Source organism: Mobula birostris, chromosome 22, assembly GCF_030028105.1.
Source record: "Mobula birostris isolate sMobBir1 chromosome 22, sMobBir1.hap1, whole genome shotgun sequence".
Classification (NCBI taxonomy): domain Eukaryota; kingdom Metazoa; phylum Chordata; class Chondrichthyes; order Myliobatiformes; family Myliobatidae; genus Mobula; species Mobula birostris.
In genome coordinates, this window is record NC_092391.1 from 52,564,671 (window position 1) to 52,580,243 (window position 15,573).

General features: G+C 42.5%; 1 protein-coding gene across 8 annotated transcripts in view; it reads left to right on the forward strand.

Annotated features, from left to right (window-relative positions):
* The window catches only part of pitpnm2 (phosphatidylinositol transfer protein, membrane-associated 2), a 317,466-nt gene that overhangs the window by 42,284 nt on the left and 259,609 nt on the right, over positions 1-15,573 (forward strand). For all 8 annotated transcript variants that reach the window (XM_072240762.1, XM_072240756.1, XM_072240755.1 and 5 more), the window contains one exon: positions 2,436-2,538. The gene's annotated coding sequence lies outside the window, so the exon portion shown is untranslated. The remainder of the gene's footprint in view (positions 1-2,435; positions 2,539-15,573) is intronic.

Consider the following 15,573-nt stretch of genomic DNA (forward strand, 5'->3'; position numbering starts at 1 on the left):
ATCAGATTCGGAATTGGGTTTAATATTACTGGAATATTATATATTGTGAAATTTGTTAACTTTGCGACAGCAGTACAATGCAATACATGATAATATTCAAAAAGCCTGTGAATTAAAGTAAGCATACACATGTGCGTGTATATATTTACATAGACATATATAAAATAGTTAAATAAGCGGTGCAAAAGGGGGAAAAAAGAAATAAAAAGTAGTGAGGTAGTGTTGGTGGGTTTAATGTCCATTGAGAAATCAGAATGCAGAGGGGAAGAAGCTGTTCCTGAATCACTGAGTGTGTGTCTTCAGACATCTGTACCTCCTTTCTGGGTGGTGGGGGGCAGTTCCTTGATGATGGACGCTGCCCGTTCCAGATGGTGATACAGCCAGTTAGAATGCTTTTCACAGGACGTATGTAGAAATTTGTTAGTGTCTTTGGTGACATATCAAATCTCCTCAAACTCCTAATGAAATATGGTCGCTGTCTTGCCTTCTTTATAGCTGTTTTGATATGTAGGGACCGGTATAGGTCCTCAGAGATAGTGACACCCAGGAACTTGAAATTGCTGACTCTCTCCACTTTCCATCCCTCTATGAGGACTGGTGTGTGTTCCCTCATCTTACCCTTTCTGAAGTCCACAGTCAGCTCTCGATATTTGTGGTTTATTTGTTTGTTTACTTATTTGTTATTCTTTCTTTCTTTTTGTATTTGCGCAGTCTGTTGTCTTTTACACTCTGGTTTTGAATGCCCTAGCTGGGTGAACTTTCATTGATACTGTTATGGTTATTATTCCATAAATTTGTTGAGTATGCCCATAAGACAATGAATCTCAGGGTTGTATATGGTGATATATATATATATATATAAAATTTACTTTGGGCTTTGAAATCTATGGGAAAATTATGTACAGTAAATCATAGGATACTTATGAACATTGATGGATCGTGTGATCTTGGGGTCCGTGTCCAAAACTTCCTAAAAGTAGTAACACAAGAAGATAGGCTGATAAAGAAGACTTAAGGCATAGTTGACTTCATTTGGTACCTAGAGTAGAAAAGTCAGGAAGCCACATTGTACGAAATTGAGGTTTGGCCTCATTTGGCCTACTGTGTATATAGTTCTGGATTCTACGTTACAGGAAGGTTGTGGAATCTTTGGAAAGGGTACAGAAGAGGTTCCTCAGGGTGTATTGCTTGAATTAGAGTAGATTTTAGCACACCCCACACTGATCTTACTAGTTCCCATGTTGTTCTTGATGAATATGGCTGCAAAGTACTCGTTTAGTACCTTGCCCATTTCCCCTGACTACATAAATGTCCTTCTTTGTTCTGAATACTGAATCAGAGGATTTAAGACCACAAGATGGAGGAGTAGAATTTGGTTCATTGAATCTACTCTGCCAATTCATCATGGCTGATCCATTTTTTTCTTTCAGCCCCAATCTCTTGCGTCCCCCCACCGCCCCGTATCCCTTCATCCCCTGATGATCAAGAATCTATCAGCCCCTGCCTTAAATATATTCACTGACTTGGCCTCCACAGCTGACTGTGGTAGCAGATTCCACAGATTCACCACTCTCTGGCTGAAGAAATTCCTCCTCATCTCCATTCTAAAAGGACGTCCCTCTATTTTGAGGCTGTGTCCTCTGGTCTTTGACTCCCCTACCATAGGAAGCATCCTCTCCAGGTCCACTCTATCAAGGCCATTCTTTGATAGGTTTCAATGTGGTTACCCATCATTCTTCTGAATTCCAGTGAATACAGGCCTAGAGCCATCAAACGCTCCTCATATGACAACCCTTTCAATCCTGGAATCATTTTCATGAACCTCCTTTGAATCCTTTCCAACGTCAGCACACCCTTTCTTAGAAAAGGGTCCCAAAACTGCTCACAATACTCCAAGTGAGGCCTCACCAGTGCTTTATAAAGCCTCAACATTACTCCTTGCTTTTATATTCTAGTCCTCTTGAAACGAATGCTAATATCACAGACTCAACCTGTAAATTAACCTTTAGGGAATCCTAATTACAGCATAGATAAGATGTACTGTGTGCTATTGTGAGATGATCATCACTCCAAACTAGTTACTCTGCCTTTTCCAGCAACTGGGCAGATCATGCGTAACCAATGTTGTTGAGTTTCTCAAGGAGCATACCAAGAAGGATGATGAAGGGAAGATGGTAGATGAGGTATGATCTAGATGGGCCAAAGCATCAGTTTTGTTCTGTTGTGCTGTCTGACTCTAATTGATGAGAACATAGAAAGAAGGAGTGGGTGGGAAGTTCATTTTGAAGTTCAGAGGTAGGAAGATATTGTGGACACCCTGACTGACCCTGAGTTGGCATCTGGAAAAGACTTTGCTCTCGCAAATGAAAGATCTGTTTCTGTTAAGACAGTGTGAGTGAAAGCAGTAATTGTGATCTCCTGGTTTACTTCCTCAGCCACTGTGTACCCAAGGGAGCTGTTGTGACGTTGAGGAGTTAGTGATGCCGCTCTGACTTCCTCCTGTTTCTTGGAACCGAATGAAGGTTGTGTACAACTAGGGTAAGTAGTAATGCTCTAAAAACCTACAGCTTCTCCTGTCAGCTTGGTTACAAGTTTGTGCTAAGTGAAGGGGAAGGAGCTCACAGTTTAAAAGTACAAAGATTAATTCCTCCAAGATCCTGTTCTATTCAGGGTTGTCTTCTTATCTTGGTTGTACGCTCAATACAAAGCTACATCAGTAAATACCGTTGTGTGTAGTATACACAACAGACTACATCCAGAGGCCTGACCAGAGCGTGATGGTTGCCCATTCAGTCATTAGCTGTTATGGATAAAAACCCACAGGAGCAGAATTAGGCCATTCGGCCCATCAAATACGCTCCACCTTTCCATCATGACTGATTTATTATCCCTCTGAGTCTCATTCTGTTGCCCTCTCCCGTAACTTCTGACACCCTGACTAATCAAGAGCCTATCAACCTCTGCTTTGTATATACCCAATGATCTGGGCTCCACAGCCGCCTGTGGTAATGAATTCCACAGATCTGCTGCTCTCTGGCTAAAGATACTGTTCTAATCACCTTGATTTTAGACTTCCTTCTCTGTCCTCCGTATGAAGCTGAGCTTAAAATAATAAGTGTAATTAAAGTTAATATTTTGTGGACCTAATATTCTCTTATAATGATAATTAATATATGTGCCTGTATGCCTTTCTTCAGACTATGGTGTTATAAACATTTACTAGAAAGTCAGGGAGAGAAGGCAGGAGAGAGGGGCAGAGAGGGAAATGGATTAGCCATGATGAAATGGTGGAGCAGACTCGATGGGCCTAAAGCCCTCATTCTGCTCCTACGTTTTATGGTCTGTAGCCTCAGAGGACCACAACTTTGTCACGGTTTGCAGGCTTGCATGCCTCAATGACTCGGAGAACTATGCTGGGCTTTATGCTTTGGCTCTTGGTAGAGTCACCCTTGCCTAACAGGTCAAAGTGTAGAGGCCAGGCTAAGAGTGGTCCACAGGTCCTCTGGATTCGGGGGTTCAGCTCAGAGCTAACAACCCTGACTGAAAAAACAAAATTGTTATGGAAACAGCAATGAAGATTCCTTTTATGTTTGAGTTTGGTGGTATTCCTGAGTCTCCACCCAGGACTTGCATGGCTGACGGTCGTGAAAACCAAAAGGAAGTTACTGACATGATGAAGGAAGCCCTGAACACTGCAAGGGCTGGAGACCTTCATTGCTGCCCTCAATGGCAGGGGCGTAACAGGTAGTAAGTAAGTAAGTTGAGGTCATAAAACAATTCCTAAATCCCTTCTTCTGAGAGTGTAAAGCTGAGGGATACCTTTATGGTCTTTAAAAACGTCCAAAGTTTGTACTGAGTGGAAGTGAAAAGGTTTCCGCTGCAGGAAAACCTGTCATTATGTGATAGTCATCAGTAAATGTAACAGAGAAGAGAAGAAGCCTCTTTAGCCAGTAAGTGGAATGTGGAACTTCTCCATCGAGAGTGGTTGGGAGATTAGAGGCAAGCACACAGAGGAAGGAAGGGAAGTCACAGAAGTTTGCAGGTTGTTTAAGTTATAAAATTGAGCAAAATGAATCTGAAATAAAATGCAAAATAATCCACATAGTCAACATAGAATGATACAGAGTTTAATTTTCTGCAGTGCTGCATAGTAACTATGTCTCTGAAATGATTGTGATGGTTTCTTGTGTTAGTTCTGGAGCTTTAGTATATCACTTTAACTCCCTTTATTGACTGACTGTTGCTTTCAGCAGCACACTATTGGTTGGCACTGTTTTTTTCCCCGCCTACCATGCTCTCCTGTATGTATTATTATAGCCATAGAGCTCTACAGCATAGAAACTCATCTAGTCCATGCCAAACTTTTAATAAGCTGAGTGTCGTCGACCTGCACCGGGACCATGGGCCTCCACACCCCTCCCATCCTTGTATATTCCAAACTTCTCTTAAATGTTGCATTCAGACCCACAGCTGCCATGTCTGCTGGCAGCTGGTTCCACACTCTCACCACCCTCTGAGTGAAGGAGTTCCCCCTCAGGTTCCCCTTCAACATTTAACCTGCAACCTGTAGTTCTAGTCTCACCCAACCTCAGTGGAAAAAGCCTGCTTGCACTTACCCTATCTAAACACCTCATAATTTTGTATAGCTCTATCAAATCTCCCCTCAGTCTTCTATGTCCTAAGGAATAACATCCTAACCTCCCTTTCCTTATTCATATTTAGATTATGAGGACACTCAGTCCTCGTTTATTGTCATTTAGAAATGCATGCATTAAAAAATGATACAATGTTCCTCCGGTGTGATATCACAGAAACACAAGACAAACCAAGACTAAAACTGGCAAAAACCACATAATTATAACATATAGTTACAACAGTGCAAAGCAATACCGTGATTTGATAAGAGCAGACCATGGGCACGGTAAAAAAAAAGTCTCAAACTCCCGATAGCCCATCATCTCACGCAGACGGTAGAAAGGAGAAAACTCTCCCTGCCATGAACCTCCAGCGCCGCAAACTTGCCGATGCAGCATCCTGGAAGCAGCTGACCACAGTCCGACTCTGAGTCCGTCTGAAAACTTCGAGCCTCCGACACCGAGCTCTGAGCGTTTCGACCCTGGCCCTGGCCGCCAAGCGACAGGCAAAGCCAAGGATTCGGGGCCTTCCCCTCCGGAGATTTCAGATCACACAGTAGCGACGGCAGCGAAACAGGCATTTCGGAAGTTTCACCAGATGTTCCTCTGTGCTCTCAGGTCTGCCTCCATCAAATCAGAATTGTGCACGGCCTCCTACTTGACAGATAACATCACCAGAGAGGCCGCGCGTGCTACGTTGCACTGCCATCTTCTCCTCCCGCCATGCCAGCATATGTGTTCTGGACCAATTCTATGGTGAGACCCAGACCCAGTTCATGGTCAGTAGGACCCAAACTAATGCCTGTCCTCCTGGGAGTTGGGGGTGGGTAATCTCAGCCTGTACTGCAGTTGTTACACTATTTTAGATTTGATTTTTTTGTTGAGACACAGTGATATAGTGCAGAATAGGTTCTTCTGGCCCTTTGCCACGTGCCTCCCAGCAACCCTCCATTTTATCCTAGCCTCATCATGGGACAATTTATAATGATCGATTAACCTACTAACTGATACGTCTTTGGACTGGGAGGAAACCAGAGCACCCAGAGGAAACCCACCCAGTCACGGCGAGAACTTGCAAACTCCTTACAGGCAGCGCCAGGAATTGAACCCGAGTTGTGCTAACAACTAGATAACCATGCCACCCCAATCTTGTTGTTTGTTCGTTATGTCCGACGATGACAGGAGACCTGTGTGGGAGTTTTTGAAGTGGAAAAACCATTGCACTGAGGCAGTTCCATTCTCTCGACCTCAGTGGTATGAGTAGTCACCACAACTGGGGTCTCTCCTGGTTGCAGTGGATGACCATGGCTTGTTCTGTGCCTTGTCATGCCCTCTGCTCTCCTCGGAGTGTTTCAGGACCACCTGGCCATTGGATCTCACTGTAGGTCTCATCCGCCTAGTCTTCCGGAGCTGACTTCAGACGTGTTCCTATCTCACCAGGGTGTGAGATCCACCTGTCGAAGTGGTGTACTACGGTGTGGCCGCTGTCGCCTGCAAACAGCTACTTGGAGCCACAGGTGAGAACTGAGTGTCTGGTGGGGCCCAAATGTGAGTGAGCAGTCCCAGAATGGACATGACAAGCCCCTTCACACGTCATATATCCCATTTCAGGCAAGAGAAAATCTTCAGTTGCTGGAAATAAAAGTAATGCGCTCAAAATGCTTCAGAAACTCAGCAGGCCAAGCAGCATCTATGGAAAAGAGTAAACAGTTAATGTCCTGATGGAGGGTCTCGGCCCAAAACTTCAACTGTTTGCTCTTTTCCATAGATGCTGCCTGGCCTGCTGAATTGCTCCAGCATTTTGTGTGTATATACCCCATTTACCTACTCTAAGATTAATCTAACCCCTCCTTCCCACATAGCTCTCTATATTTTTATCATCCATGTACCTGTCCAAGAGTCTATTAAATGTCCCTAATGTATCTATCTCTACCACCACCCCTGCTAGCATGGTCTACCTGATTACCACTCGGTGTTTTAAAAAAAAGCTTCCTCTGATATCCCCCCTTCCCCATACTTCCATCCGATCACCCTAAAGTTGCGGCCTCTGGTATTAGCTATTTCCGCCCTGTGCAAATAGCGCTGGTTGTCCACTTGGTCTGTGCCTCAGAAGATGTTTCTAAAATTACTCCTGTGTTTCTAGAGACTATGAATAACACAACTTCCTGATTCAGTTACTTGGCTGAAGTTTTCAGAACTGCACAGGAAATGCATTTAGATATTTTTGGATGGATCTTATCTCCATACTGAACTTGTGGTCTGTACCTTGAATGTAGCAGCTTGCTACTGGTTAACTTGGCCGTGGGAGGGTCATAAACACCAGAGATTCTACATATGTTGGAAATCTGGACTAACGGGATGGTGTTTGTTGCTGCTGCCCAGGTGAAGCTTGGCTTTATAGAACACAGGCTTTACCAGTGAATTAAGCTGGAGAGTCATCCGGTTAGATTATACAGACATGTGTGAATCAGAATCAGGTTTATTATCACCGGCATGTGTCGTGAAATTTGTTAACTTAGCAGCAGCAGTTCCATGCAATACATAATACAGAAGAAAAAAAAACAAATAAATAAGTAAATCAATTACAGTATATGTACATTGAATAGATTAAAAATTGGGCAAAAAAAAGAAATAATATATATTAAAAAAGTGAGGTAGTGTTCAAGGGTTCAACGTTCATTTAGGAATCGGATTGCAGAGGGGAGGAAGCTGTTCCTGAATTGCTGAGTGTGTGCCGTCAGGCTTCTGTACCTCCTTCCTGATGGTAACAGTGAGAAAAGGACATGCCCTGGGTACTGGAGGTCCTTAATAATGGATGCTGCCTTTCTGAGACTCCGCTCCCTGAAGATGTCCTGGGTACTTTGTAGGCTAGTACCCAAGATGGAGCTGTCTAGATTTACAACCCTCTGCAGCTTCTTGGTCCTGTGCAGTAGCCCCTCCATACCAGACAGCGATGCAGCCTGTCAGAATGCTCTCCACGGTACATCTATAGAAGTTTTTGAGTGTATTTGTTGACATACCATATCTCTTCAAACTCCTAATGAAGTATAGTTGCTGACTTGCCTTCTTTATAACTGCATCAATATGTTGGGACCAGGTTATATCCTCAGAGATCTTGACATCCATGAACTTGAAACAGCGCAGTCTCTGCACTTCTGATCCCTCTGTGGGGATTGGTATGTGTTCCTTCATCTTACCCTTCCTGAAGTCCACAATCAGCTCTTCTGTCTAACTGACGTTGAGTGCCAGGTTGTTGCTGTGACACCACTCCACTAGTTGGCGTATCTCACTCCTGTACACCCTCTCATCACCACCTGAGATTCTACCAACAATGGTTGTATCGTCAACAAATTTACAGATGGCATTTGAGCTATGCCTAGCCGCACAGTCATGGGTAGAAGCGGTCCCGATGGAGGGTCTTGGCCTGAAACATCAACTATTATTCCTCTCCATAGGTGCTGCCTGACCTGCTGAGTTCCTCTAGCATTTTGTGTGTGTTGCTCTGGATTTCCAGCATCTGCAGAATCTCCTTTGTTTATGAAGTGGTAATTGTTTGAGGTTCCTAGATGTTTTTTTTCAAAAATGGATGTACTTAAAAAGGCTATTGATGGTACTGTGTAGAGGAAATTGTTCCAAAAGCTCTACAGCTGCTGTTATTTTCAAGTAATTAAGCAACTGTGAATTCTGTTGGTAGAATTCAGAATCAGGGTTAATATCACTGGCATATGTTGTGAAATTTGTTGTATGTATTGTGTGTGTGTGTGTGTGTGTGTGTGTGTATGTATATATATAAAATGTAAGTATACAAAAAAGTGTGGTTATGTTCATGGGTTCAGTGTCCATTCAGAAATCTGATGGCAGAGGGGAAGAAGCGGTTCCTGAATTGTTGAGTGTGTGTCTTCAGGCTTCTGTACTGCCTTCCTGATGGTTGCAGTGAGAAGAGGGCATGACCTGGGTGATGGGGGTCTCTAATGAAGATTGGCCACATTCTTGATAGCACCACCTTTTGAAGATGTCCTCGGTGCTGGGGAGCCTAGTGCCCATGATGGAACTGGCTGAGTTTACAACTTTCTGCAGCTTTTCCCAATCTTGTATGGATAGTAGCCCCTTCCATACCAGATGGAGATGCAACCAGCTGGAATGCTCTCAATGGTACACCTGTAGAAATTTGAGAGAGTCTTTTGTCATTTTCATTTCTCATTGATTTATCATAGAGCAAATACTGTTGAATTTGGAAAGGTTAGCCATCAAAGTTCAAAGTATATTTATTTTCAAAGTATGGTTCAGTCTATCAGAATGCTTGGAAAGAGATCATACACATATTCCAGATGTGTGTCGCAACCAAATTTCAGGATTACCATAGCTCTGATTGTTTACTCATCAAAGGATGTTTCTAGCGGACAATAATGTGCAAGTTCTCAGAAATCTGTGGTATTGTGAGAATTTTGCCAGGAAAGTCTGTGTGGATCCTGGAGGGGTGCCTGTCACTATAGAATGGGGACTTCTGGCCAACTCCTGCAGACAGAGCCTTTCTGCAGCTGGTTCAGTGAAGTTTCTGGACAGTGGAGATTCTAAAGTTTAGTTTTGGTCGGGGAGGGAGGATACAGGGATGGTAAAGGAAGTATCCTGCACCTAAGTGCACAGGTTGCATTAATTTTGTGAGGACTAGAATATAAGAGCGAGGATGTGATGGTGTGATTTTATAAGATATTGGTCAGCCTGCACTCATCAAGTCATAGTAAAGTACAGCAAAGAAGCAGGCCCTTCAGCACATCTAATCTGTACTGAGCATTTAAGTTGCCTACTCCCATTGACCTGCACCAGGACCATGGGCCTCCATACCCCTCCCATCCATGTACCTATCCAAACTTCTCTTAAACGTTGAAATCGAGCTGGCACGTACCAATTGTGCTGGCAGCACATTCCACACTCTCATGACCCTCTGAGACTCATGTTCCACTCATGTTCCCCTTGAACTTTTCATCTTTTGCCATTAACCCATGACCTTTAATTGTAGTCCCACCCAAACTCAGTAGAAAAAACCTGCTTGTATTTACCCTGCAGGCCAGGCAGCATCGATGGAAAACAGTCCTGCTGAGGAGTCTCAGCCCGAAACATCGATTGTACTCTTTTCCATAGATACTGCCTGGCCTGCTGAGTTCCTCCAGCTTTCCGTGTGTTTTACTTGGATTTCCAACATCTGCAGATTTTCTCTTGTTTGTATTTACCCTATCTGTACCCCTTATGATCTTGTATACCTCTATCAAATGTCCTCTCAGTCTTCTAAATTCCAAGGAATAAAATCTTAACCTATTCAATCTTAACCATGTAACTCAGATCCTCCAGACCTGGCAACATCCTTGTAAATTCTCTTTCACCTTGTTTACATCTTTCCTGTAGGTAGGTAACCAAAACTGCACACAATACTCCAAATTAGGCCTCACCAATGACTTATACAACTTCAACGTAATATCCTATCTCCTGTACTCAGTACTTTGATTTCTGAAGGCTTATGTGCTAAAAGCTTTCTTTACAACCCTGTCAATCTGTGATGCCACTTTCAATGAATACCGGACCTGTATTCCCAGATCCCTTTGTTCTACCGCACTCCTCAGTGCTCTGCCTTTCACTGTGTAAGAACTACCTATCCTGGTTTGTCATACCTAAGTGCATAACCTTGCACTTGGCTGCATTAAATTTCATCTGCCATTTTTAGTCTATTTAGTCTATTTTTTCCAGCTGATCCAGATCTCGTTGCAGGCAATGATAGTCTTCCTCACAGTCCACTACACCCCCAATTTGATGTCATCCATAAATTTGCTGATCCAGTTAACCACGTTATCATCCACATCATTGATATAGATGACAAACAACAATGGACCCTGTACCGATCCCTCTGGTACTCCACTAGTCATAAGCCTATAGTCAGAGGCAACCATCCACTACCACTCTCTGACTTTTCCCACAAAACTATTAACTAATCCAATTTACTACCTCATATTGAATGTTGAGTGACTGAAACTTCTTGACCAACTTCTCATGCGGGACCTTGTTAAGTGCCTTGCTAAAATCCATGGAGACAACATCCACTGTCTTGCCTTCATCCACTTTCCTGATAACTTCCTTGAAAAATTCTATAAAATTGGTTAGACACGACCTACCACGCACAAAGCCACACTAACTATCCTTAATCAGTCCATGTCCATCCAAATACTTACTGTATATATCCAGTCTCTTAGAATACCTTCCAGTAACTTTCCCACTACTGATGTCAGGCTCACTAGCCTATAATTTTCTGGTTCATTTTTAGTCTCTTTTAAACAGAACAACATTGGCTATCCTCCAATCCTCCGGCACTTCACCCATCACTAAGGATGATTTAAATATCTCTGCTGGGGCCCCAGGAATTTCTGCAGTTGTCTCCCACAGGGTCTGAGGAAACACCTTGTCAGGCCTGGGGATTTATCCATCCTAATTTGCTTCAAGACAGCAAACACTTCCTTGTCTGTAACCTGTATAGGGTTCACAATGTTGCTGCTGCTTTGGCTCACTTCTATAGACTCTGTGTCTGTCTCCCAAGTAAATACAGATGCAAAAAGTGCATTTAAGATCTCCCCGTCTGTTTTGGCTCTATGCATAGATTATCATTCTGATCTTCCAGAGAATCAATTTTGTCCCTTGCAATCCTTTTGTTCTTAACATATCTGTAGAATCCTTTATGATTCTCCTTCACCTTGTGTGTTAAGGCAACCTTATGCCTTTTCTTAGCCTTCCTCATTTCTTTCTTGTGTTCTCTCGCATTTCTTATACTCCATAAACACCTTATTTTGTTCCTATCTGCCTATACCTGTTATGCACCTCCTTTTATTTTCTTAACCAGGGCCTCACTATCTCTTGAAAACCAAGGTTTCCTACACCTGTTATCTTTACATTTTATTCTGACAGGCACATACAAGCTTTGTACTCTCACAATTTCACTTCTGAAGGCCTCCCACTTTACCAACTACAGCTTCTCCAGAAAATAGCCTGTCCCAATCCACACTTACCAGGATCTTTCTAATACCATTAGAATTGGTTTTCCTCCAATTTAGAATCTCAACATGCAGGCCAGATCTATCTTTCTGTATATTTACTTTGAAACAAATGGCATTGTGATCACTAAATGATAGGTTTCAATGAGATCTCCTCATTCTTAATTTAGTCCGTTTGCTTTTACTCACAAAACAATTAATGTGACTAGTTACCATAATAAAGATGCAACACAGAATACATGGCTCTGACAAAAGGTTTAATGTATGAGGAGCATTTGATGGTTTTGGGCTTGTGTTCTCTGGAACTTAGAAGAATGAGAGGGGATCTCATTGAAACCTATTGAATGTTGAAAGGACTCGATAGAGTGGATATGGAGAGGATGTTTCCTATACTGGCTGCGTCTAGGACCAGAGGGCACAGCCTCAGAATAGAAGGAACTCCATTAAGAACAGAGATGAAGAGGAATTTCTTTAGCTAGAGGGTGGTAAATCTGTGGAATTCATTGCCATGGACATCTGTGGAGGCCAAGTCACTGGGTATATTTAAAGCAGAGGTTGATAGGTTCTCGATTAGTCAGGGTCTCAGGGGTTATGAGAGAAGGTAGGAGAATGGGGTTGGGAGTGATAATAAATTAGCCATGATGGAATGGCAGTACAAACTCAATGGGCTGAATGGCTTAATTCTGCTCCTTTGTCTTATGGTCTTATGATCTAAGTACTCTACCAACCAGTTTAATTTAGCAACCAACTCCCACAAGTGATCTAACTAGTAATTCTTACTGAAAACATTGACTAATTTGGTAAAATATGCCAAGAGAGCAGGTCAGGAGCAAGGCATTCACACTCTTGATCGAGTCCCTAACCTGTACCTCCATTCCACTCGTCAACCGTAGATCCGTGTCCCTTGGTACTGTTATTGTTAAAAGCATAGTTTATATTGATCCATGGCATCCATAGAATGAGAGAATTCCAATGCCTATCGTGTGGAAATTTGTTTCCCGATGCTTCCTTAAATGCTCAGCTTTAATTTTGAAGTTGTGTGTCTTGGTCTGGCTTCGACCAGAGGAAGGTCAGGTCATAGGATTAAGAAGTATTTGGCTCCCTACACCATGACCGTGTGGCTAAGCACACCTCAAATACCATCTCTAAATTTGCTAATGTCACAACCATCTTTGGCAGAATTACAGATGGTGACGAGGAGGCTTACAGGAGTGAGATAGATCAGCTAGTTGAGTGACGTAGCTGCAATAATTTTGCACTCAGTGTCAGTAAGATCAAGGAGTTGATTGTGGACTTCAGGAAGGGTAAGACGAGGAAACACACACCAGTCCTCATAGAGGGATGAGAAGTGGGAAGGGTGAGCAATTTCAAGTTTCTGGCTGTGAACATCCCTGAGGATCTTTCCTGGACCTGGCGTATTGACAGCGGCTATATTTAATTAGGAATTTGAGGAGATTTGGTATGTCACCAGAGACACTCGCAAATTTCTGGGGATGTACTATGAAGAGCAACTAGCTGGCTGCATCATCGTCTGGTATGGAGGGGCCACTGCGCAGGATCGAAATAAGCTGCAGGAAGTTGTTAACTCAGCCGGCTCCATCATGGGCACTAGCCTCCCCAGCATCAAGAATCAATATCTCAAAGAGGCGACATCGATCATCAAGGACAACTATTGCTAAGGACAGGCCCTCTTCTCATTGCTGCCATCAAGGTGGGGCTACAGGAGCCTGAGAGCACACACTCAGTGATTCAGGAATGGCTTCTTCCCCACCAGATTTTTCAATGGACATTTTACCCATGAACATTACCTTACTACTTTTTTCTCTCTTTTGCACTATTTATTCAATTTAACTTTTAAAAAAATATGTGTGTGTGTGTGTGTATATATATACACACACACACACACACACACACACACACAGTATACACACACGTACTCACATATATGTACGTATTATATACATTTACTGTAATTTGCAGTTTTTTAGTATTATGTATTACAATAAACCACTGCTGCCATAACAATGAATTTCGCGACATATTCTGGTGATATTAAACCTGATTCTAATTCTGATTCTGAAAATGCCATGCATTTTCGACAAGTTACCCATTGTCATCACGGTGTGCTGCCAGTGTGGGAAATGAACATTTTGAGTAGTGGATGGGTACTAATTATTGCAGAAATGAAACAGAAAATGCTGTTGGAACAACGAGGCTAATATGAGGTCAGAGTGAGAAACGTCATGTAGAATTAATGTGGGATGTAACTGAGAGCACAGGATTTCTCTTGTGAACTGAAGAATGCAAAATAATCATCCAATCCTCATCTCTCCGATACAGGAGACCACGTCGTCAGGACAGATTATGGTATGTGAAAGTAAGCGCACAAGTGAATCTCTGCCACACATTGTGTGCACGTCTGGTTGCCTAGTTACAGGAAGGATGTCATTAAGCTGTGAAGGGTGCAGAAAAAATGAACTGGAGGGCTTGAGTTATAAGAGGGACTCATCAGGCTGACATTTTCTTCCTAGAGTATAATCGGCTAAGAGGTGAACGTATAGATATATTGTAAAATCCTAAAACCGAGATAAGGTGAATGGTCAGGGTAGGGGCGTCTAAAACTAGAGGCAAGGATTTATGATGAGAAAAGAGAAATTCAAAGAGTATTTAAAGAGGAGGGTGGATACGTGGAATGGGCCACCAGAGAAAGTGATGAAGGTGGGTACATAACGACATATAAAAGACCATAAGACCATAAAATATTGGATAAATTTAGGCCATTTGGCTTATTGAGTCTGTACTGCCATTGCATCATAACTCATATATTATCCCTCTCAACCCCATTCTTCTGCCTTCTACTCATAACCTTTGACACCCTGACCAATCAAGAACCTATCAACCTCTGCTTTAAATATGCCCGATGATTTGGCCTCCACAGCTGTCTGTGGCAATGAATTCTACAGATTCACCAGCCTCTGGCTAAAGAAATTTCTCCTCATCTCTCTTCTAACTGGACTTCCTTCTATTTTGAAGGTGTGTCCTCTTGTCTTAGACTCCCCCACTGTAGGAAACATCCTCTCCACGTCCACTGTATCTAGGCCTTTCAATATTCGATAGGTTTCAATCAGATCCCCCCCCCCCCGCCCTTTCTTCTAAATTCCAGTCTGTGCAGAATCAGAATCAGGTTTAACATCACTAGTATATGCCGTGAAATTTGTTGTTGTATGGCAGCGGTACATTGCAATACACAATAATAAAACCTATAAATTACAATAAAAATTACTATGTGTGTGTGTTTATATATAATATACATATACAGTGCCTATAAAAAGTATTCAACCACTCCCCTATTGTTTTACAGCATTGAATCACAGTGGATTTAATTTGGCTTTTTTGACTGATCAACAAAAAAAAGACTCTTTTGTGTCAAAGGGAAAACAGATCACTACAAAATGATCTAAATTAATTCTAGTTGGAGGTCTGAGATTTGTACTGGGACCTCTGCTGTTTGTGATGTATGTAAATGACAGATGAGAATATAAATGGGTGGGTTAGTAAGTTTGCAGGTGATACAAAGGTTGGTGGTGTTGTGGATAGCATGAAAGACTGGCAATGAATACAACGGGATCTATATCAGGTAGAGATATGGGTGGAGAAATGCCAGATGGAGTTTATCTCAGCGAAATGTGAAGTTTTGCACCTTGGTAGGTCAAATGTAAAGAGACAGTACACTGTTTGGCCTGCTGAGTTCCTCTGGAATTGTGTGTATGTTGCTTGGATCTCCAGCATCTGCAGATTTTCTCTTGTTTGTGATTGGATTAGTACACTGTTAATGACAGGATCATTAGCAGTATTAACATGCTGAGAGATCTTGAGGTGCAAGTTTGGAAGTGGTTACACAGATTGAT